The 24,666-nt window shown below is 42.7% G+C and overlaps 2 protein-coding genes across 12 annotated transcripts in view; one reads left to right on the top strand and one right to left on the bottom strand.

The window, feature by feature from the left end:
* GRAP2 (GRB2 related adaptor protein 2) overlaps positions 1 to 23,528 on the bottom strand; it is an 80,458-nt gene extending 56,930 nt beyond the window's left edge. The window contains exons 1-4 of one of the 8 annotated variants that reach the window (XM_017859870.1): positions 23,293 to 23,354; positions 20,535 to 20,680; positions 17,189 to 17,390; positions 16,339 to 16,487 (exon numbers count right to left, since the gene is read on the bottom strand). The gene's annotated coding sequence lies outside the window, so the exon portion shown is untranslated. Of the gene's footprint in view, positions 1 to 16,338; positions 16,488 to 16,915; positions 17,011 to 17,188; positions 17,391 to 20,534; positions 20,681 to 22,588; positions 23,263 to 23,292 lie in introns of those variants that run through there. The other 7 variants (XM_017859868.1, XM_017859874.1, XM_017859869.1 and 4 more) reach the window with 7 other exon arrangements.
* The window catches only part of ENTHD1 (ENTH domain containing 1), a 154,162-nt gene continuing 152,896 nt past the window's right edge, over positions 23,401 to 24,666 (top strand). For 2 of the 4 annotated variants that reach the window (XM_017859863.1, XM_017859865.1), the window contains exon 1: positions 23,416 to 23,502. The gene's annotated coding sequence lies outside the window, so the exon portion shown is untranslated. Of the gene's footprint in view, positions 23,503 to 24,666 lie in introns of all 4 variants that reach the window. The other 2 variants (XM_017859861.1, XM_017859862.1) reach the window with 2 other exon arrangements.

Below are 24,666 nucleotides of genomic sequence, written 5' to 3'. Positions count from 1 at the left end.
CAGGAGGCGGAGCTTGCAGTGAACTGAGATTGTGCCACCGCACTCCAGCCTGGGTGACAGAGTGAGACTCTGTCTCAAAAAAAAAAAAAAAAAAAACAAACAAACAAAAAAACAAAACAGAAAACATTTTAAATGTACAGAAAAGTACAGAGAATAATAATAACCAACCCATCACTGAGGGTTTTTAACCAGTCTGTTTAACAGACCCTGTATCATTTCAGAGGGGTCCTACAGTTGCTCAGGCAGGAATTTTTCCAAATTGGAGACCAACCTCTGGGGGACACAGCGTTTCTGCAGGATGTTTTGGGTCCATGGAATTCTCTCCTTGATCCTCTGCCATCCTAATTGAGCTGTTCCTTCCATTCACTTCCATTCACGGAGGTGATGAAGAGCTGTTGGGGGAGGGGGCTGTGGCAGATGCCAGGACCACCTCTGCCTTCAGCAGGTCAGTCAATCCAGGAAGATCAATGCCCACATAAATAATTCTAACATAAGACTGAGTGCTGGAGAGAAAGAGATTCACTTCATCTGGGGCAGAGCTGGGAAGGGAGGGTGAGTTGGGGGTTAGGCCTTGGGGTCGGCTAGGATTTGGGAAGGTGGTGATGAGTGGGATGGGGGAGCTTAAGCAAGAGGGAAGGACTTAGGTCCAGAATGGTGAGCAGGCAGTCCTTAGAACAGAGTGTATGCTCACAGCTAAATGGGTGTGCTTTGGCTGGAAAAAATGTTGAGAGGCCCCTAGCTTACCGATGGAAGCGTCCACGCCCCTCCCCATCTTCTAATTTTCTTTTCCAACGATGCTACTGAGCCTTGAACTTTTACATATCATCCAGCTGCTTTTTAAACCCTAAGGTCATATAATACAGTAATAATTTACTTTTGGAGAGCATGTTACAGTTTACAAATTGCTTTTTGATACATATTATTACATTTGATCCATGTAACAGCACTGTGACACCCCAGGCTCATCTCCACAAGTTCTTTCCTTTCAGAGTAACTTCTGCTTATAGAAACTGCCAGCTATAGAATCAGAAAAAAAATTTCCAATAGCAGTCTTATTGCGTTAGAAGTAGAAGCTGGAATCAAGTCAGCAATTTGGGAGAGACAAAGGAGAGGGCATCAGCATAGACAGAGATTGAGAGTCCTGAGAGGATGACACGATTGTGGCTTTGGAAATGCAGAGTGATGCAGAAGAAAGAGAAGAAAGAGTGTGCCACAGAAAGCAGAAGGTGAAGCAAGGTACAGGGTGGTGGTTCGCTCCAGGGCGGTGTGCTGGCAGGGAGCCAGTCTGGGGTCAATGCCTGCTCAACCACAAGTGGGACTAGGTGTTTACCTTGAGCAGTGCCCTGTGAAACTCAACTCAAAAATACAAAAGGGTGGCTTTCAGAACATGCAGATAGAATAAAAATATTTTTTTTTTCTTTTGAGATGGAGTCTCACTTTGTCGCCCAGGCTGGAGTGTAGTGGCATGATCTCGGCTCGCTGCAGCCTTCACTTCCCGGGTTCAAGCGATTCTCCTGCCTCGGCCTCCTGAGTAGCTGGGATTACAGGCACCCACCACCACACCCAGCTAATTTTTGCATTTTTAATAGAGATGGGGTTTCACCATGCTGGCCAGGCTTTTCTTGAACTCCAGACTTCAAGTGATCCACCTTCTCGGCCTCCCAGAGTGCTGGGATTACAGGTGTGAGTCACCGTGCCTGGCCTAAAATGATTCTTTTTATAAGGTTGGGGAGGCAAAAGACCGTTTCAAGATCTGGGAAGGTAGAAATGCTCATTTCATTTGACGTACGTACGTTCTGTCACATCCCACAACACCTCATCTATTGTAACTTCGATAAACTGTTTTTCAGATCGAGTACGAAAGTGGTGCACTTTTGCGACTGCTTTATAGAAGCAAAAACAACCAGGACACCATTTTCTGGTTGCAATCTACTTGGAATAAATCTCACTGATGTTGGATGCATAAACATATCCACTTAGCCTGCTGTCAATCAGTTTACTTTTCTACTTAGAGACACGATGTGAAATGAGATTAATCCAGTTACAGCAAAGTGAGTGAATTCAGTTGAGTAAATCCCTTCCATGGAAAAGAACTTTGTTTTGCAGTTCATTTGAAATGAAATCCACAGGACAGTATGAAGCCTTCTCTGGAACTGAACAAATGCATTTATCCTAGTTTTATTTGGAGCTAAATTCACATTATAGCTATCCCATTTGATGGTGTACTCTATTGTCCTTAGGTGAGGGTCACAGTGAAAGCGTTTGCTGAACAACCAAAATATTTCGGTGGAATTTAGCCTGAGGACTAGTGCTCCAACTAGACTATAAGTGCAGAAAAGATTGACAACTCCTTGGAGAGAGAGGAGAGAGACTAATAAAAACCAACAAAACTGTGTATATTCTTTTATATTCCTCCTTCTTTGTGTTCCATGGCAAAAGGGCAGTCTGCACACAGCTTCCATTTAACAAATACATACTTGGTGGTAACTATCTCAAGCAGGCAAGGCTTGGAGCAGGTCCAGAGGATAATGAGGGGATTAAAAGGTCGGGGAGAGACTCTCAGGGCAACACGCTAATGGAATTGAGATGCTTTAGCCTGAAAAAGGGGTGGCTGTGCTTGGCAGTTGCAGAGGGCAGTTTATCATTACCTAATGTTAGAAATCACATTGTGTGCAGGGTGGGATGAAAGACACTCACTTTACATCCCAGGAAGAGGTGTTTTGGGTTAGAAATGGGGGAGAAGTTTTGACTTCGATGGGATATAAGGCATCCACCAGTCCTTAAGAAATCTTCCCCTGAAAATGTTAAAGTAGAAGAGTAGATAATCTTTCCGAAATGATTTAGGTGCACCCTGCAGTAGGGGAATGACCCCAGAGGACCTCTAAAGTTCTATTCCATTTCTTATCCCGTGATTTTTCAGTGGCCACTGTCAGGACCTAGCTTACTTCTGGTCTACCTTTCTCCATAGCTGGGAGCCCTTGACCCTTTTCTGCAAGTCATCCGTGCTGTACACTCAGCACTAAGCCTCTTCTCAGTTGGGAGGGATTTACGAAGCCCACTCTAGCTGAACACTTGGCTGACTCGGCATGGGGTCATGCTTGCTGCTGGCCTGGCTCTGAGGCATCCCAGTTCTAGCAAGCAGGATTCTGCCTTGTTCCTGAGTCTTCATCTTACTGGATTTACCTGAAATCTGCCTGTGTACTCCTATGCTAATAATTGAAATTCTTTCTTGTTTTCCATGTCTAACATGATTTTGAGATCATACCTGGTATCCACTCTAGAACTGAAGCCTTCTCTCTTTCTCTCTCTCTTTCTCTCTCTATTTCTCCCACACCTCCTCCTGGAGCTCATACCTGGTGTTCAGTCCATTAACCCTGTCCTTTTTTTTTTTTTTTTTTTTTGAGATGGAGTCTCACTCTGTCGCCCAGGTTGGAGTGCAGTGGTGCAATCTCTGCTCACTGCAACCTCCTGTTCCCAGGTATAAGTGATTCTCCCACCTCAGTCACCCCAGTAGCTGGGATTGCAGGTGCCCGTCACCATGCCTAGCTAATTTTTGTATTTTTAGTAGAGACGGGGTTTCACCACATTGGCCAGGCTGGTTTCAAACTCCTGACCTCAGATGATCCACCTGCCTTGGACTCTCAAAGTGCTGGGATTACAGGTGTGAGCCACTGTGCCCAGCCTTTTAGCCCTGTCCTCTAAAGCTGACTGCCTTTGTGCACGGAGTACCACTTAGCATTGGTCCTAGATGTCTCCTTTCGTCTGTGGCTGGATTTTCCATTCCCTGCCCCTCATAACCCCACCACCGTCACTCCGGCCACTGCCGGTCTATTTGTTCTTTGCCCGGTCATATAGTGACATGCCACATGACTCTATTTTCCTATAGCGTTCTATGGTTTATGGTCGCACATCTGAGTCTTTGTAAATCATACACTGGTGTTTTCCAACCTTGTCACTATTGACATTTGGGGCCAGTTAAGTCCTTGTTGTGGGGGCCATCCTGTGCATTGTAGGATGCTGAACAGCATCACTGGCTTCTACCCACCAGTAGGTCCTCTCCCCACAAATTGTGACAAAAAATGTTTCCTGGCATTACCAAATGTCCCTGATGGGGGTGGGGGAGAACCCCTGCTCCACAAGAACCCAGAAAGGCAAGAGTACTTTTTTTTTTGGAGACAAGGTCTCACTCTGTCACCCAGGCTGGATGGAGTACAGTATCTCAGTTATATCTCATCACAACTTCAAACTCCTGGGCTCAAGTGATCCTCCTGCCTCAGCCTCCTGTACCTAGGACTCCAGGCATGCATAACCATACCTGGCTAATTTTTAATTTTTTGTAGAGATGGGATCTTGCTATGTTGCCCAGGCTGGCCTCAAACTCCTGAGCTCAAGCAATCCTCCCACTGTGGCCTCCCAAAGTGTTGGGATTATAGGCGTGAGCCACCATGCCTGGTCGACAAGAGTACTTTAAAGCCAGTTAAATAGCTGAATGTATAAACAGAACATTTGAATCTGGTAACATTTTAACTAAGGACTCTAACCTTTTAATAAACACCAAATGTAAGTTTGTAAGGTTTGTATCACAACACAAGGTCTACAGTGGGTAAAATGGGGGTGAAAATCCCTTCACTCTAAATCCGTTCTTCTCAGATTTTATTGTGCATAAGAATCACCAGAGGAATTTTTTCATAGTTAAGATTCTGATTCAATAGGTTTGAGGCAGGGCCTGAGATCCTCACTTCTAACAGCCTCCCTGGCAATGCCGGCTGCTGCTGGTCCTAGGATCACACTCTGCTACAAGTGCCCAGGCCCTCGATTAAAAAATCACGTGAAAGGTCGGGGAGGGGCTATTGGAAAATTAATAAGTATAGGGTCACAAGAGCAACATCACAATACTCATTAGAACGGCAGGCTAGAAAAATTTGGATGTTCCCTGCACCTTTCTATAAGGAACAAAAAAACTGCTCTCAGGGATGTGTTTTGAAATACGACATTTCTATTAGCTTGAAATTATAAATATTATACAAGTTACTTGTGAGCTCTCTGCGCTGGCCAGGGATGAAAGCCTACGAACTTCTAAGCTAGCTTGGTAAGTCTTTTAGAGGTTTCCAAAAGTCTGATGGAAACCTAAACTCAAGATCTTTGCAGTCCTGTATTACAAACGGAAGAGGGTAGGGTTGAGGATGGGGCTGGGGGAGGGGATGGAGGGAAGAGAGTCATTGTAAACGAGTCTTGCAGATACACTTTATGGCACTTGCTCACATTACAAATAAGGTGTAAAATGATACCGACCATCACATGATGTTACTACAACCAAAAATCAGATAATCCAGCATATTTTTAAAACGTCTGCAAAATGAGGTCATTAACTTTCATGTGTAGTGATTAGGATAATCGAGTCTTCCGAAAGCTGCTGAGAGCCTAAAATAAACTTTTTCTCCCCTCGTCTAATGCTGCCTTTGAGTGACATTTCCTTAGGGTTTTGCAGACATCGAACTCATTGTTGCATATCCTTACTGCAGGGAGGAAATGGTCATTCACACTTATTCCTATCTTACTTAGGAAGACTGAGGTCCACTAGTTTGTCTAAGGATGCAGATTCATCCAGGTTTGCAGAGAATTGATGGATAGGAAGGAGACAATGAAGTTCTGGCCCTTTAGAGGCCAGAGATCCATCATGAGATTAGCTTCACCAGCAGGTAAGTAGTCACCTGCAGGGAGGGGAAGCTAATAGTCTAGCTCCGAAAGATTTGGAGAAGTTGTTATCAAAATGATCAAGTGGAATAGAAATAAATGACTTCTCATACTCTGTCCTAGGGATTTTTTTTTCTTAAATCAACAGTGTAAGTACAGAATAAGAAAGATCTGGCTGGGCACGGTGGTTCATGCCTGTAATCCCAGCACTTTGGGAGGCCCAGGCAGGCGGATCACAAGTTCAGGAGTTTGAGACCAGCCTGACCAACATGGTGAAACCCCGTCTCTACTAAAATACAAAATTAGTTGGGCCTGGTGGTGCTCACCTGTAGTCCCAGCTACTCAGGAGGCTGAGGCAGGAGAATCACTTGAACCCAGGAGGTGGAGGTTGCAGTGAGCTGAGATCATGCCACTGCACTCCAGCTTGGGTGACAGAGTGAGACTCCGTCAAAAGAAAAAGAAAGAAAGAAGGAAGGAAGGAAGGAAGGAAGGAAGGAAGNAGTGGAATAGAAATAAATGACTTCTCATACTCTGTCCTAGGGATTTTTTTTTCTTAAATCAACAGTGTAAGTACAGAATAAGAAAGATCTGGCTGGGCACGGTGGTTCATGCCTGTAATCCCAGCACTTTGGGAGGCCCAGGCAGGCGGATCACAAGTTCAGGAGTTTGAGACCAGCCTGACCAACATGGTGAAACCCCGTCTCTACTAAAAATACAAAAATTAGTTGGGCCTGGTGGTGCTCACCTGTAGTCCCAGCTACTCAGGAGGCTGAGGCAGGAGAATCACTTGAACCCAGGAGGTGGAGGTTGCAGTGAGCTGAGATCATGCCACTGCACTCCAGCTTGGGTGACAGAGTGAGACTCCGTCAAAAGAAAAGAAAGAAAGAAGGAAGGAAGGAAGGAAGGAAAGGAAGGAAGGAAAGAAGGAAAGAAAGAAAGAAAGAAAGAAAGAAAGAAAGAAAGAAAGAAAGAAAGAAAGAAAGGAGGAAAGAAAGAAAGAAAGAAAGAAAAAAAGATCTGGCTTAGTAGTAGTGCACGGGAACTCATAGGTTTTAGTTGACCAGAATTTCAGTATGAGTCAGCAGTGTGACATGGATGCCAAAAGAGCTCATGCAATGATGGGCCATATTAATAGAAGTATAGGCTACAGATCATGCAACTACCCCATGGTGTTCTACATCCTCAGATCACTCCTGGAGAGCATAGCTCCATTCTGAGCCTCCTGACTTAGGAGAGGCCCTACAGTAGAGTCCAATCAGAGGTGAGTGCTTAAAATAATGCCAGCATGCAAAACTGCCTCATAGGAGGAGTGGTTACAAGAACTAAGGATATTTATGCTTGAAAAAGAAGACTTTGAGGGACATGAATGGAAGCAGGAGAAGAGCAGGCTATCTGGGAAAAGATCTTGAGGTAGTTGCCAGTGGCAGAAGTTTAGTTTCTGGATTCCCCACGGAAACTTCACAAGGCCCTTCTAACTCTTTGTTGTTTGCAAAATAAACAGATCTTCAGCAAAGAAGACCCTGTTTCCCTTATGATTTCCTTGAAATATAAAGCTTTGTGAATGCATTGATGCCTGCTTGCTAAACCATCTCTCTCAGCCTACAGATGCACCTCCTTCAAGAAGTCCTTTCTAAAAATCTCCATCTTGAGCCGTTTTTAAATCTCCTCATCAGGAGTTTTGCATTGTGGTAGCATTTTTTTGTTTGTTTGTCCTAGTTTCCCAAATACACTGTTCATTCCTTAGGGGAAAGGACCCAATTATATATATTTTGCTTTTATTTCCCTCAATGTTCTCAGTAGATCTGTATACCTATGAGCTAGGGACTGAGGGAATTTCTACAGATGGTAGCCAAAAGATAAATTAATCAGACAGGTAATTGTTACAGCATCTACAAGACGGAGCATTACTGCATGCTCTCTTGATGATAATAATACCTAATTGACCCTTCACTTTATGAAATAATATGAGCTGACAAAGTAGGCTGTATTGTAAATCTCCCTTACATCTTACCTTTAAAAATGGAAGTTGTGGAACTAAGCTGGAGAAAAACAAAGTCTGCTCTCTAAAAGCTCCATCTTTTTTGTTCCAGGTATTGGGAATTTCTTTTCAGCTGGGGGATTCCTTGACTTCACACTTTCTTCTTCTTTGATTATTTGGATACTTACAGGGTACCAAGTGTCAACTCATAACATCTTACAGTACCTGGTTTATAAAATGAATTAGTAGTCTTTTATTTAAAAATATTGATCTGGCTGGGCGCGGTGGCTCAAGCCTGTAATCCCAGCACTTTGGGAGGCCGAGACGGGGGGATCACGAGGTCAGGAGATTGAGACCATCCTGGCTAACACTGAAACCCTGTCTCTACTAAAAAATACAAAAAACTAGCCGGGCGAGGTGGCGGGCGCCTCTAGTCCCAGCTACTCGGGAGGCTGAGGTAGGAGAATGGCATAAACCCGGGAGGCGGAGCTTGCAGTGAGTTGAGATCCGGCCACTGCACTCCAGCCTGGGAGACAGATCGAGACTCCGTCTCAATATATATATATATATATATATTGATCTAGGAAATAAAAATTCCACAAAATGAGTTTGTTGACATAAGAAAGCATCATGTTCTGCGTTGTACACAGGAGATATTGTTGGGGGTAGCAACCCATGAATCTTCGAAAGTCTCTTGTACAGTGGGTTAAAAACGGCATAATTTCACTCGAGGACAGAGGAGTCGGTGAGGCAAGTGAGTCATCTGTGAGGCTCAGCAGAGAACACAGAATACAGGAGCCAAGCTCATGCTCTGTCACTCTCATCACCAGTCAGTATAACCTCCCACAGTCCAATGACCTGACACGGTACGGAGCAGATGATACTCTCCATAAGAAGTTGATCTAACTCCACTTGCCAGCCTGAAGTACACTTAGAAAATTTGAAGCACAAAAAGACTGAGACACAGGACCCCAATTTCCTATCAACACCTGCTAATCACAAATATTAGCACTTAGCTTGGATGACTCCAAAGGCCAAGGGAGACTGGTGATGTCCTCCCCTAGCCTCAGGACTTCTGCACTCACAGCTGCAGGCCCTCTTGTGAGTCTCCAACTTCCAAGAACAATTCTGGGACATTAAAGGACATAACTGTTCGTAATAAAAAATCAAGGAGAAGGTTTTGTGCCTTTTGAAACGTATAACCTCTTTAGAAGGATAAGGGTCTATCGGCCCAAAATAAGCCCATCAGCATTATTTACTTCCATATGACTCCCTGAACTACCCAAGAGGGATAATAAAATCTCATGGGATGTCTGCCCGATGCAGAGCACAGGGTTAGAGTATAATTGCTGCAGACAGTCAGCCCTGCAGCAAGTGAGGCACCCAGCAGCATGACACCCAAGCAGCCCACAGAGGTACTATTGAGATGTTTGTAGTTTCTAATGGGACTTGGACATTGCAAGGGAATCCGTTAAGAATTAGACGCCAGCTCTTATGCCCTACAGGGAAGGGTGAAGGGTCTTGCCATCTATGGCAGAAAAGATCATTTCCCTCTGTTCTCAGACCCAGTGGGATTAGGCAGTTTTCCACAGAAAATCAAAGGGCTTCAGAGAACACACAGTCTAACCTCTCACTTGACTGAGGAAGAAACTGAAGCTCAGGGAAGTTAGGTGACTTGTTTAAGATTACGTGGGTAGCTTCTGGCAGAGCCAGAATTCAGCTTTCCAGAAGCCCAGCAAGGGCTCCTGCATCTCCAGAATCCTGTGTTTGGACCAGTGTTGTGGAAGGGGCCCAGGCTACAGTGTGACAGGCTTGGTGCTAAGTCCCCGCAGACATTAGCAAATTACCTTGAGCAAGTCCCGGAAACTCTCCAAGCCTTGCTTTTCCCACTCTGCAGAATCAGAGGTAAAATCTGTGGTCTGTCTACCTCAAAGATCACAGCCAGATCAAACAAGATAATGACAACTCTTTTTATTTACTTATTTATCTTTTGAGACAGGATCTCGCTCTGTTGCCCAGGCTGGAGTGTAGTGGTGTGAACATGGCTTACTGCAGCCTTGACCTGTTGGGCTCAAGGGATACTCTTGCCTCAGCCTCTGGAGTAGCTTGGACTACAGGTGCGGGCCACTGGGCCTGGCTATTTTTTTTTTTTTTTTTGAGACGGCGTCTCGCTGTGTCACCCAGGCTGGAGTGCAGTGGCGCGATCTCGGCTCACTGCAAGCTCTGCCTCCCCGGTTTACGCCATTCTCCCACCTTAGCCTCCCAAGTAGCTAAGACTACAGGTGCCCACCACCTTGCTCGGCTAGTTTTTTGTATTTTTTTTTAGTAGAGATGGGGTTTCACTGTGTTAGCCAGGATGGTCTTGATCTCCTGACCTCGTGATCTGCCCGTCTCGGCCTCCCCAAGTGCTGGGATTACAGGCTTGAGCCACCGCGCCCGGCCCCCTGGCTATTTCTTAAAAGAATATCTTGTAGAGATGGGGGCCTCACCATGTTGCCCAGGCTGGTCTCAATCTCCTGGGCTTAAGCAATCCTCCCACCTTGTCCTCCCAAAGTCACTGAGCCTGCACGGCAATGATTTTTAAAGCTCCATCAGGATCAGTGTACAATAACTCTAGAGAAAGAAAATTTTCCTGTTGAGGATATATGGATGGACACCAGGTGATTTATGATGAATGGACACCAGAATTTCCCATGGAAATTCTGTGCAAAGTTGTGTGAGGATAAGTGCTAGGCATCGTTGGCTTTTTTCCCCATTGGGGAGAGTTTTCATAGCTTTCATCAACATCTTGAACGTGTCTGTGACACTCCCCTTCCCCCAGCCACCCCACCACTGCCAGTAAGAACGTATGTGCTATGGATATCAGCATATTTATGGTCAATTTAAAGTACTGACATAAGGTATTAGATTTAGACAATTTTCTTAGTTGTCTCAATGTATGGTTGAGATTCTCCTGCTAGTCTTACCGATTTAATGATCTATATTTTCAAACAAATCTGTTTAGGGGAGGAGAGCCTTTTCAGCTATCAGACTTTACATTTTGTTTTATAAAGGGTTAAACTCTGTGACTTATAAAATGATGAACAGAAATTTCAAATTACAAGTCAGCCAGGCTTTCCACCCCACTTTGTACCTCCCTTGTAATATTTCCTAGTTATTTAGAAAGAGTTTCTTTAAAATCATATTTAACAAGATAACTATCTACTTATTATTTACTGAGTTCCTACTGAGTTCCCAGCAGTTTGTTTCTAATATTTTCCCATAAAGCACTCGAAAAAGACACAAATCATGAACCATTTGTAGGCCGACACATTAAGCCCGTGGTTCTAGAAGGCTGGGGGGTGTGGAGAAAAACAAACGGAAAAGTATTATTCACGACCAATTGATCAATTAGGCTGCTTTTCATTAAAAAACATAAAAAGGCAGAACCAATTTGGCAATGACTGTGTTAGAAATGCAAAAAAAAGAACCATTATTAATGCTGGATTTTTTTTTCGTATTTATTTTTAGTTCTCTATAGAAAAGTACACTGGAGAGCTTTCCGTAATGGCCACTGAAGGAGTGGATAAGATTCTACCCCCCATGGTGGAACCCTTTTGTAATGCTAATTTAGGAGCATGGACCAATACCTCGTTTCTACAGCTTTTTCTCAATACAGTTTCAGAAGCCACAGGCTGACTTATGGAATATCTGAGTGTATGAGATAACCAACCAGGGAAGTTACCTACTAACAAGAGTCATCCATCGTCTCCTAAGGAAATCCACTGTGGCCTTTTATAAATCTGACAATGGCTTATACTCTTGTGTTTTCATGGTAAAATCTTATACAGTACAGGAATGTGAAAAATGAGAGGAATTTTTTCCCTCCTAATTATATCAAAATATCATCTTCCACCCCGAGGCTCTGAGGTCCCAGGTCTCATAACTCCCCCCTTGCATTGCTCCTTTCAGGGTTTTTTCCCCCTATTACTTCATCGTTCGCCTACTGTTTACAGTTCCAAGTATTTTATGTTGAAGGTTTCTTGTACAGAGCCTTAAGCTATGTAAATGTAATAAGAGCACTTATCTGTGTTTAGTGGAATGCTGTTCTTATTCAGATGAATGAAACCTTAAATGTGTTTGGGTGGCAACCTCCTGGATTTTCAATAACTTCAAGTCTGGGTGTGTGTGAGAGCTACTTCCACTCAGCTCCAATCTCCTCACTGCATGTGCCTGTCATCAGAGAGAGTGCTCAGGAACCAGACAGCCTGGGTTCAAATCCTGGCTCCACCAGGTAGTAGTTAAGTGACCTTGTGCAACGTACTAGACCTCTCTGTACCTCAGTTTCCTCATTGTGAAAAAAGGGTAATATTAGCACTTTCTTCACTGCACCATTAGGAGAAGTAGATGAGTTAGTACTTACAAAGTAGTAGAACAATGCTTGGCAAATAACAATAACAACAGGCACTGTTTTAGGAACTTTACATGTATAAATCGTTTACTCTTCAGAACAATCCCACAAGATAGGCACCATTATTAATCCCATTCTATAGCTTAAGAAACTGAAGCACAAAAAGAATAACTTGTCCCAGTTCACTCGCTTAGTAAGTGAAAGACTGGGCTCACACCGAGGCTGTCTTGGCTCCACAGCAAGCACTCAATAAACGTTACCTACTATTATTATTATTACCTGAACTTATGCACTCAATAAATATTTCCAGTTGCTATTGCTGCTGATAGTGAAGAATTCGCACGTCGATTCCATCTTCAAAGTGTATTAAAAATATATATGAACTCCAGTGAAATAATCAATTGAGGCAAAGATTATTACCTAAAGTCACTGGGTGACAGTTTGTCAAGAAATAGGATATTGCCAGAGTGCCAAAGTCTTTATGACATACACTTTGAGATACCCCCTGAGACTACTTGCTAATTGCAAAGGGTGAAAAAGTGCCTTTACAACAAGAGATCCCCTGAGCAAGATCACAACCTCAAGCCCTGATCAAACTTGGCATCACACACAGTGGAACAACCTGGCACTCTGTACCTCCTGAAAAGATGCAATATGGAGTACCCAGTGGCACCTTGCAAAAAATGTTCAATCAAAATCAAATCATGCTTTTAGTCCTAACTTGGAGCTTACAGGAAATAAAGTGGGTAGAGGAACAAATTAACCATGAGGCAACAACAAATTCAGAAAGTGGGACCTGGTACAAGAGAACTGGCTTAATCTTTAAAAACATCCAATGTTGAAGAAAGAAGTATGAGACCCAACTGTAAAATATGTTCTTATTTTTAAAAATTAGATTCTTTTTTTTAAAAAAATGGTATAGAAGACATTTGGCGGGGGGACAAATGGGGAAGGTTAAACCTGCACTAGCTATCAGGTGATATTAAGGACTTACTATTTATCCTCTTAGGCCTAATGATGGTATTGTGGTTAGATAGAGGAATGCCTTTATTCTTAGATGAGGACTGAATTATTTCGAAGTGAAGTATTATCTTATCTGCAACTTACAAGTAATTCAGAGAGAAATAGGTATAGATAGAGCAAATACGGCAAAAAGTTAGCAATTGTTGAACGTAGATAGTGAGTACTAATATTTCAACTTTTCTTTATGTTTTATGTTCAGTTATTTTCTCACTATCTTTTCTTTTTTCTTTTTATTTTTTGAGACAGGGTCTTACTTTGTTGACCAGGCTGGAGTGCAGTGGCACGATCTCAGTTCACTGAAACGTCTGCCTCCCAGGTGCAAGCAATTCTCGTCCCTCAGTCTCTCAAGTAGCTGGGATTACAGGCACCTGCCATCATGCCCGGCTAATTTTTGTATTTTGGTAGACAGGGTTTCAGCATATTGGCCAGGCTTGTCTCCAACTCCTGACCTCAGATGATCTGCCTGCCTTGGCCTCCCAAGTGCTGGGATTACAGGTGTGAGCCACTGTGCCCAGCCGTTCTTCACTGTCTTCTTAAGGAACGTCTTAACATTTTCTTTGCAGAGCATGTAAGACTTTTATCATCATGTACTTTGTGATAGTTTAATTCTCTAAAATTTTTGTTTATAAATGCATATTTAAAAGAAAACAATCTTTAAAATTATTTACTGAATTCCTACTGACTCAAGTTTATTGAAACTTAACATTAACACTGTTGAAGAGGACTTGGTGCCTAGCGCCAGGCCTGGCATATAGTAATTGATCGATAAATGTTTGTAAAATGCTTATCTGTTAAACAGGGCCATGCTTTCTTAAGAATTTTTAAATGGAAAAGAAAGGGCAGGCCAGGTGCGGTGGTTCACACCTGTAATCCCAACAGTTTGGGAGGCTGAGGCAGGCGAATCGCTTGAGTTCAGGAGTTCAAGACCAGCTTGGACAACATGGCAAAACTCTGTCTCTACTAAAAATACAATATTAGCCAGGTGTGGTGGTGTGCACCTGTAGTTCCAGCTACTCGAGAGGCTGAGGTGGGAGGATCACTAAGCCCAGGGTAGTTGAGTCTGCAGTGAGCTGTGATTGCACCACTGCACTCCAGGCTGAGTGACAGAGTGAGACCCTGTTTCAAAAAAAAAAAAAAAAAAAAAAAAAAAGGCTCATGAGACTGTGTTATTATCATTATTATTATTTATTTTTGGAGATCCGCCCCACCTCGGCCTCCCAAAGTGCTAGGATTATAAGCATGAGCCACCGCGCCCAGCCAAGGCTGTGCTACTTCTTTACAGACCAAGGTACGCTGGGCAAATACCTCAAAAGGACAAAATGGGAACCTATCGACCCTATTGTTTGATTCAAACAACTTATAAAGATTCTTGAACAAGCTTTGAGTTTGTTTTATAGGGGCACAAAATGAATAATCTGCCCCCAGGATTATCCAGCAGCAACTGTTACTTATTTAAGAAATCCTGATCGAATCACACTTACTGACACGTTTTCGAACAAGTGCAGACTTTTCTTGATCCAGGAAAAAAGGGCAAGTTCTACTCAAGTTTAGGCATGAACCCTGTCAGTCATCAACACCAGTGGGTGTTATTATCTGGGAATCAATAAATATGTTGGAACTAAGATCATTTTCAGCTCTTCTAGAAAGCAATAGTTCTAAAAGAGATGGCTTCAGGAAATAAGTGAGAGACATTTTGTATAAGAAGTTGGAAGAAAATGATCAAGAGTCAAAGAAATAACTAATGATGACACTGTCTTGCATTTTATAGTGCCTTTTCCTAAGGCACTTCATATCTATGTTAACTCATTTATTCTTACAATATCCCTACGAGGTAGACAGAACAATTGAAAGGGATTTTCACCAGGCCTAAGACGTCAGAGATATTCAAAAGGATATTGTATTAGCAACAGAAATATTTCTTCATATTGAATAGATTGATCATCTCTTTCTCCTCTGCTTCAGTAAAGTCATTTTTTAAAAAGATAAAATCTATTACAATTTGGGGAGAATAGGATTTCAGTTTACCACACGGGAGACACTCCAAGTTCAATCTACAAAAGCAGTTTTATTCAATAATATAGGGCCGCCTCTCCTTTACAAAAAAAAAAGGGGGGGTATGAGTCAGATATTTTTCAAATTTGAAAATTAAATATACTTAGGTGGTCCTCTATTTACACAGTGTTCCTTATTTAATAGCAGACGGTTTTGTAAAGAGGATCACTATAAAATTATTTTATAAAGTTCTATATACAATACTGGATTGTTAAAGGAGAGTAACTTCTGCTAAATGCTCTTTCTGAAACCAAAATAAGAAACAAAAGGACCCACTAAAGAACTAAACCGTTAATGACAAACGTGGCTGCATAGAACAAAAGATTCTTCGACCTGAAGTTTCCCATCCTCGGATAATGTAACGAGAGCACATGAAATTTTTCCCATTGGATGTTTAGGTCTAAAATATTTCCCTCTCCTAGTTTATCTAGGGATGTGTATGTTCAATAGTGTGCAAATTATGTTGCATAAACCTTATTAAGAAGGCCTAATTCCAGGTAGGTAAATACGGTAAATTTTTTTTGACAGTATACCTGTCAGGGCAATACGATACATTTTAAATTAGTGAAATCTTTGGTTGGTATGTTCAATCCTCATGTTCAGGAAGAGTTGGGACAAAGAACACAAAGCAGCTATCTTCAGACTGGATGCCTAAACCAGAGGCAGTCACAGGGATGGAGCCTAACGGCTAGTACAAAGAGAGACAATACCCTTCCAAAATACACTTCAACATAAAGTCTTCTTTTGGTAAAGGAATGAAAACTGGTGTTCTTCGTACAGGTAACAAAAATGCGAACAGAACTAGAAATTCAAGCAAAGAGAGAAATCCTGATCTCAGAGTGCTGGTGTTCATTCATTACTGCTCAGCCCTCTACCACCCCCTCCAATCCCTTCCAATTTGGATTAAATCCTGACCACGGTGAAGTGGAATTTTACTTCTGTGATCCCAAGGTCGAAAATCTTTCCCCGAGATGCTTCTGAAGCCAGTTTGTGGAGATTTTTGTGTTATGGACTGGGTAAGGAACAAGTGTTCTCCCAGTTCACTTGATAGAAGTCAAATCCCATCACCACAAACATTGTCACGGCAAAAGGTTTAGAGACATTAGCTGATGGGACCTAAAAGCAGTATTTAGAGAACTAATGAGATTCATTTTAATTAACTCATACAAAATATATGTACAGATATTGTATAATGACATACCTTTTGGAAGAGAAGTGGTTGAATTTATGTCTTGGCTTTGATGCCGAGTTATTAGAATCCTTTCTGGCAAGAAGGAAGATGAATTCAAGCATCAGAATTACTGCATTTCAGAGTACGGATCCACTTTGTGCTGTCTTCCATGTACCACTCTGAAAGAGGGTGCAAGTTTACAGATCCATTAACTGTGCCTCCTCCTCCCCACCTCTTACTCCCTCCTCCAAACTAACCCTAGTCAGCCCTGCAGCCTGTAGGCAAACCACACAGGAACTAGCACATACGGGGCTTCAGAGAGTTGGGCGTGAGCCTTAGATAATGTGGTTTTGTTTTCTTGCTGCCAGAGTTGAACTAAAATGCAGGAGGTTCACTGAAATACTTTTGCTTCTTTATGCTAGGTTTCAGTTTTAACAATATCCCCACTGAACACTTATGTTCACATAAGAAAATTTCTAGTCCTAGATACGGTCCATCAGCAAGTTGATCTTAAGGAAAACTCTTATTCTCTTAGTACAGTCACGCACCCTGAGGGACATTAGGGCTTCTTGGAGGAACTTATTTAAGAGCACCTTTGATCACTCACAATGTTAAAATCCCAGGGAAGATGCTTTGTTCATGCACTCAGTCTGTAATATTACTCTTGACAAAAAACGAAGAAACATTCTGAGCTGGGATGAGTTCTCACCCCAGGTTTGCCACAGTCCAGCATGAGTTGGAACCAGTTCCTTCAATTTCTGGGACTTCAATTTGTGTTGAGTCTTGGACTGAAGTCTTTCTGGGATTTAAGACTTTCCATTGACCTTGCATTTTGTTACCTTCAACTTCCTTAGTTCTTACCTTTAAATGTACCACTCACCCTTCCCCCTATATCAAATGCAACTTGTGAAGGCCTCTTCCTTTCTCTTTACTCTTGCTAGAAAATGGATTGCCAACGTTGCATCTCTTACAGAAAATTAGAGACATTGCTACTTGCTAAGTGGTGCCATTCAGAGTTTGGGAACTGGATCCAAGACGAGGAGGCAAATGTTGGCTCACTGGGATGTTCCTAGCATTAATCCCTGGAATACCAAGAGGGGAGTGTCAAGGAGAGTCTCAATTTGGGGTTCTAAAATTTAAACTTTTTCTGTAATGTGAAATGGCATCCTTTTCCATCTCTTGACTTCTTTATATCTAAACCTTGCTTAAAATTTACTTTCTTAAAACCTTTTCCTTGGTTATAATTGCTCAACATTTTTATTGAAATAGAAAAGAAGAATCAGCAGAGTGTCATGGTGATAGAAAATGCTCAGTAAACATTTGTCGAATGAGTTAAAGGACGTAATTTTCTGCCCATAACTCCTTTTTTTTTTTTTTCTTTTGAGATGGAGTTTCACTCTTCGTGCCCAGGCTGGAGTGCAATGGCACGATCTTGGCTCACTGCAACCTCTGCCTCCCGGGTACAAGTGATTCTCCTGCCTCAACCACCCGAGTAGCTGGGATTACAGGTACCTGCCACCATGCCTGGCTAATTATTTTTAGTAGAGACAGGGTTTCACCATGTCAGCAAGGTTGGTCTTGAACTCGTAACTTCAGATGATCCGCCTGCCTCGACCTCCCAAAGTGCTGGGATTACAGGCGTGAGCCACCGCACCCGGCCGTGTAACTCTTTAATAACAGGCTTTCTTCTTATTAATGCAAGTTTGTCAAATTTTCTTAAATCCTGGTTATATCTGAAAAGGATTTCTGCTATTTCCACATTATAAAGATAAAATTTTAAAAATAACAACATCTTGCTACTTTAAAAATAATAACGTCTCAACCTTGGCCTCAGAATTCTTCAGCCTCCTAAGGACCTTCTTGGATCATTACATTAAACGGCTCTATTGCCAAGTTTTAAATGCTGAAATCCTCTGGCCACAGTCCTTATTCTTCGATAGCTCCCAAGTCAATGCTTTTGAAATGGTTAAAGGAGTCCCTAAAATTCTATGGTTGGGGAGTGGGAGTAAAGGGAAAACGTTGAATGGTATTTCACGGAAAGTATCTTGGTGTTTTCAGCTTGTACCCTAATGAAGAAGCTAATTTCGCACCGGGCACTACTCCCCAGGGAGCAGAATATAATCCTTCCCCTTACAATCATGGGACAGATTGCAGAACAGAAAAATCTCAAAGGCAAGTTATTTTGGTAGTAAGTACTGATTGAGAGACATCTTATGTAGCGCATAGTGGGAGAGAAGCAAGGCCACTTGAGTGGCTTATTTCATAATCGCTCTTTAACTGAACAAGAGCAAAGGCAGATCCTAACAATAAAGACCCTAATATGAGAATGCCAGCATTTCAGTACTCACTATCATGATATACTCAGAAAAATAGCAGCAAGATGAGAAGGATACTGTAACGTGAAATCTGGACTTAGCCACAGTGGAGAAGTTTCTTTTTCAAACCATACTTTAATTTTTTTTTAAATCAATTCCTTTTGAGGGATCATTTGTCTATATCTGAACTTCTGGGTTTTTCTGTTGTTGTTGTTTTTTGTTTTTTTGTTTTGTTTTGTGTTTTGGAGACTGAGTCTCACTCAGTCACCCACACTAGAGTGCAGTGGTGTGATCTCGGCTCACTGCAACCTCCACCTCCTGAGTTCAAATGATTCTCCTGCCTCAGCCTCCCAAGTAGGTGGAATTGCAAGCACCTGCCACCACATCCAGCTGATCTGTGTATTTTTAGTACAGCTGAGATTTCACCATGTTGGTCAGGCTGGTCTCGAACTCCTGACCTCAAGTTATCCACCTGCCTTGGCCTCCCAAAGTGTTGGGATTACAGGCATGAACCACTGTGCCTGGCCAATATCTGAACTTCTTGTCCATAATTATGCTTAACTTAATTTTATGGTAAAATGTGTACTTCTTATTCAATAGTGTGAATTCAGACATTCTCTTTTCATTCATTCAATAAAGAAAGTTTGAACACCTATTCTGTGTTAGGACTCTTCTAGGTTCTGGAAAAGCACCAGTGAACAAAACATAACCTCTGCCCTCCTGGATCTTACATTCTGGTAAAGGGAGAAACAGCAAGTACATCAGATGGTCACACTGTTAGGGAGAAAAATAAAATGACGCAAGAGCCGCAGGGAGTGTGGCTGAGACAGGGGTTGTGATTTTATGTTGGGAAATCAAAGGACATCTGAGCAAAGTCCAGAACCAAGTGAAGAAGCCAGTACTTCCCGGATGGATATCTAGGGAAATAGCTTTTGCAGGTATAGGGACTAGCAGGTGCAAAGACTTCAGGTGGAGGCATGTTTAACACAGTGAGTGAGATGGAGAGGAGTTGGGATGGGGATTAGAGAGACAACAGAACATGTAGGGCCTTGCTGGCCATGGCGAGGCCTTTGGATTTTACTCTGAGTGAGATGGAAGCCAATGGAAGATTCTGAACTGGGGAGTAATATGATTTGACTTGGGTTTTAAGTTTTAAAAGGGTGGCTTTGGCTGTCGTGTTGAAATTAGATTGCAAGGGAGAAAGAACAGAAGAGAGACCAGTTGGGAGGCTATTGTTGGCCAGGTGTGGTGGCTCATGCCTGTAATCCCAGCACTTTGGAAGGCCAAAGCAGGCGGATTACTTGAGGTCAGGAGTTTGAGACCATCCTGACCAACATGGAGAATCCCCGTCTCTACTAAAAATACAAAACTAGCCAGGCATGGTGGCACATGCCTGTAATCCCAGCTACTCGGGAAGCTGAGGCAGGAGAATCGCTTGAACCCGGGAGGTGGGGGTTGCGGTGAGTGGAGATCACACCACTGCACTCCAGCCTGGGCAACAAGAGCAAAATTCTGTCTGAAAAAAAAAAAAAAGGAGGCTACTGTCATAGTCCAGACCAGAGACCAGAGATGGTTGTGGCTTAGAACAGGATGATGTAAGTGGTGGGAAGTGGTTGGATTTTGAATATACAGGGTGATTGTAAAGTCTAGAAACATAGATAACGTTATTGTATCTTGTATTAGAATGTAGCATCAATAAATCATTTATTATCTAGACTGGGTAGCCACCTTGTATTTCAAAGGTAAGCTCATGGATATCATGAGAGCTGTGAGAGACAAAGAGAGGAGTTAAGGTGACTCCCAGGTTCATGGCCTGAGACCCTGGAAGCAAGGATGTGTCATTTACTGACAGGAGAGACCGTGGGAGAGCAGGTTTGGAAGGCAAGACCAGGAGTTTGGTTTTGGACTTACTGAACTGAGATGCCCATGAGACATTCCAGTGCAGAGGTCAAGGTAGTTAGATACATGAGTTTGGAGGTCAGGAGAGGCTGAAGAGAAAACCTTGAGAGTTGTCAGAATCGAAGAGTATTTACTGCTTTGCAACTGAATAACACTACCTGTGGAGTAAATATAGATAGAGAAGACAAGAGGTTAGAGAATGGGCTCCTTCAAAGTTGAGAGGTCATAGAATTGAGAAGGGATGAGACAAGGAGATGAGAAGGAGAAATGGTGTCCTGGAAGCCAGGTGAAGCAAACTGTGTTCACTTTTGTAGAACCCCAAGTTCAAAAAATTAAAGGAAAAAACCAACCAAGCTACCTTAGAGCAATATTTGTCTTTAGTGGATGTTACAGTATTGCAACTAAATTGTGCCCCCAAATGGAGGAAAGCAGATAAGGACCCCTTACATAATGTCACTTGAACAGGGTTAATTCCACTAAGTTGGTAACACTTGACACTTATGCCAAGCCTAACCAACTCCCCCACTGTTTACTGGGACTTCAGTCTTTAATCTTACCCTGTCTCCTACTTCCCATCTGCCTCTTCAATCACCTTCTATATGCTGACTACTCTTAAGTCTATGAACCTAGCCCCAAACCCTCTTCTTTCAGTGATCTCTATTCAACTGTCCCCTGAACATCTTCACCTGTTGCTCCCAAGGCTCCTCAGATTCAAACTGTCTGAAGCAGAATTCCCCATCTTTCCTGCCAACTGGCCCCTCAGATAATGTTCATCTTGGTGAACAGCAACAGTCATTTACACGGTCACTCCAAAAAGAAACTTAGTCCCTGTAGACTCCTCCTTTTCCCTCATTGCCACATATATTTGGAGCCCGGTCCCATAACTTCTACAGTTTAACATTATATGTTAAACTATATGTGTAAGAGGAGAGGGAGCAGAGTGGAGATTCACACTGTGCCCATGACTTCTGCCTTAGTTATGGCCTTCATCACTTATTGCCTGAACTATCAGAACATTCTGTTCTTCTTCCAGTTCCTCTGCTTCCAATCTATTTTTTTGAGCACATACACAGATTTATTTTAAAAGGAGAAAATGAATGAATTTAAAAACAAAAAAATTGGAATCTCTGACCTTCTCCAAATATAACAAGTAGACTTGTGTCTGAATTGCCGATAGAGCTTAAAATCAAGGACCAAAGATTGGTCCTTAGAGTAGGGGAAAGAACTAGACAGGAGATTTGGGTTCAAGTTTCAGGTAAACTGCTTCTAGTTAAATATCTCTGGGCAATTATTGTAATCTATTTGTTTTTCCAAACTCAGTTTAAGCTCACCTCCTCCAGGAAGCCTTCCCTGACTATGCAGATTTAGACAAGTCCCCCTCTCGCTCCCATAATATTGTCTGCCTTTATTATTGCAACCACTTACAATTGCCGATTTATTCCTGCGTCCTCTGTTAGAGTATTAAACTATAACTTCCTTTTAGTCTCACAGTTCAGAGTAATGCTTGGCACATAGCAGATGCTCAATAATGTAGAATGTATGCATATTCCACACACTCAGCTTTCTCACCTGTACAATGGGATAATAATGCCTACTTCTCAGCATTCCTTTGAGATTTACATAAGCTATGCATATAAAAAAACTTTGTAAAGTATAGCTCAATGTATAAAATACTTGTAGTTTGTCCCCCACTATTTTATAAAGTCCAAATACCTCAACATAGCATTCAAGGCCCTAAACATTGTTTTCCAGGTCATCTTTTCGATTTCCCTCTGGCTCCCACCCCATTACTCTATATTATAGCCAGCCAAATAATATTCCAAACTCACCAACTTCTTTCATACCTCCTATCATTTTATATCAGATTCAACTATCTACATGTCAGTATCAATAATATGGGCTACTAGTGTTATAATTATGATGGAAGTAGTAGGAGATAGAAACAAATGTTGTTTTTGTCTACTAAGCATTTTGTTATCCTCTGTCTTTTCCCCTTATCCTAGTCAATATTCCATTCAAACATACGGGTTCAATTACATTTTTCAGTGCCTACCAGATAAAATTACCTTATAGTATGGATAAGGTTCTTCATGATCAGACTTCCCTCTGTTATTTAACCTTCCTCTGCTGCTCCACTAATAGCCTTTGTGACAGCTGTAGTAACTACAGTATATGTAGTCTTCCCAAGATAATAGGCTGGCTCAGCTTTCATGCCTTTACACATGATGTATCCTTTGCCTCTTATGTCCTCCTCTACTTTGTCTATCCAGTGAACTCTCCGTCATCCTTTAAGATTCAATTCAGATGTAAACTCTTCTGTGAAACCTGCCCTTAAATACTCAGTGGCAGAATTAGATGCTCTCTTCTCTCTTATTATGCCATACATATCTTGTCACAATCTTCTGTGACGGTGCCTGTCACCTCCACTAGCCTGTAAACGTATCCAGCAGAGGGCTCCTTTTTATCTCCGAGTCCTTACTGTCTGGCACAAAGCGGGTGCTCACGGAAAATCAGTTGAATACATCAACAACTATCCGTCAGTGGCACCTGAAGCCATCAGTCATTGGAGCTACCCCATCATTGCCCATCACACACACTGCTCTTCATAGACTGCTATTACATTCTCTGTCCTTTGAGGTGGCAATCACGTGCTGGTGGTATTTCTAGTCAGTTAAAACGACAGTATTAACACACTTGGAAACATTCATTTCTTGAAATAAGGATTAGGGCAGCGTTATAGCCCGGCAGACTGGGAAACGAAGACATTTACCTTCATTCCCCTTGGTACCCTTCAGCTCCGGTTTTTGCGACCACCCTGCTTGAGGCCCTGAGAGGAACTGCACCAGGGCAGGAAGTGAGGAAGCGGAAGTGAGGAAGCGGAAGTGAGGACCGGCCTGGGCCCTTGGGCCTGGCTGGAGTAGGTGGAATATCCTGGGGCGAGGAGGTTTGGCCCCTGGGCAGCGGCCGGCTTTCCTCTCAGGTAACAGCCTCTGCTTGGGAGTGGTGATGGGACACAAGGCGGGTCTGGAAACATCGGCTGCCATCCCACCTCCCGTTTCCTGCCGGCCCGTCGGAGTCCAGATTGGAGCCGGAAGGCGACGAAGCGGTTACCATCCGCAGGAGGCGAAATCCCTGTGGCGTGACGCCATCACGTCCCTTCCGCCTTCTAGGAGCTTCCCTGAGGTCCAGCCTTCCCCTCCACAGTGCATTGCTGGTTCTCCGAGGGTAATTGCTGGTCTGATTCTCTGTGTGACCGAGCGCCCAACACCTGGCTCATCTGGTACACAGCCATCATCTGAAATGGGGGTTGGATGAATGAAGACGAGGATGCCGAGGAAAGGCCCTGCCCACAGAAAGTTGATTCTTGCTCAGCCTCCACCCGCCATTTTCAAAATTCTTTCCAAAGCATCTCGTTTCTTCCTCCCCCACGGCCCTGTCTAGCGATTATTCTTTGTGTTGTGGATGAGGGTACCGAGACTCAGGGAAGTTGTTAAGTCTTAGGAAATGGCAAAGCAGGACCTCAGATCGTGGCTTTGAATCCTAATTAAAGGAGAGAGATGAGGCATGTGAGCGTTCAGTGAAGAGTAGCTGTTTACTCCAGGGGGTGAGCCTGAGGTGTGTCTTGTGCACCTCTTTCTCCATTTCCTAGAATGGAGCCTGCCACATGGTAAGCTCTGGAAGATTATTAGTTAAATGAATTAATGAACACACACTTGGGGCTCAAAAAGATGAGATTTTCTGCCTCTGACAGTATTCTTTTCATCAAAACAGTAACACCTTCTAATGGCGTGGTAGTCTGTATAACCATTCTCCTGTAGCATTCTTGACCAGAGCTCATTTCCTTCCGAGTCAAACTCATGTCTATAGGCAGAACCTGTACAAACACAAGAGCTGTTCTTTCCTCATAGTTCCACCTTAAATGCATCTTTTTAGAGATGGCTCCGGGCACTCAGCCTCTTAGATGCTGTTGTCATTATTGTCCCAAGTATTTGGATAAAGTCAGTTTAGCTCCTCTGTTCCTTATTCTCAATCCTGAAATCAAAAAAATTTTGGAAACCAATTTTCCCTCCAACTCATTTGGTGGTAAAACTTGGCCTGAGGCCATTGTAGTCTTTTTTTTTTTTTTTTTTTTTTTTTTTTTTTT

The sequence above is a fragment of the Rhinopithecus bieti genome, unplaced genomic scaffold (assembly GCF_001698545.2).
Source record: "Rhinopithecus bieti isolate Rb0 unplaced genomic scaffold, ASM169854v2 scaffold_51734, whole genome shotgun sequence".
NCBI lineage: Eukaryota > Metazoa > Chordata > Mammalia > Primates > Cercopithecidae > Rhinopithecus > Rhinopithecus bieti.
Note: the sequence above shows the minus strand (reverse complement) of the source record. Positions and strands in the feature narration are given on the sequence as shown.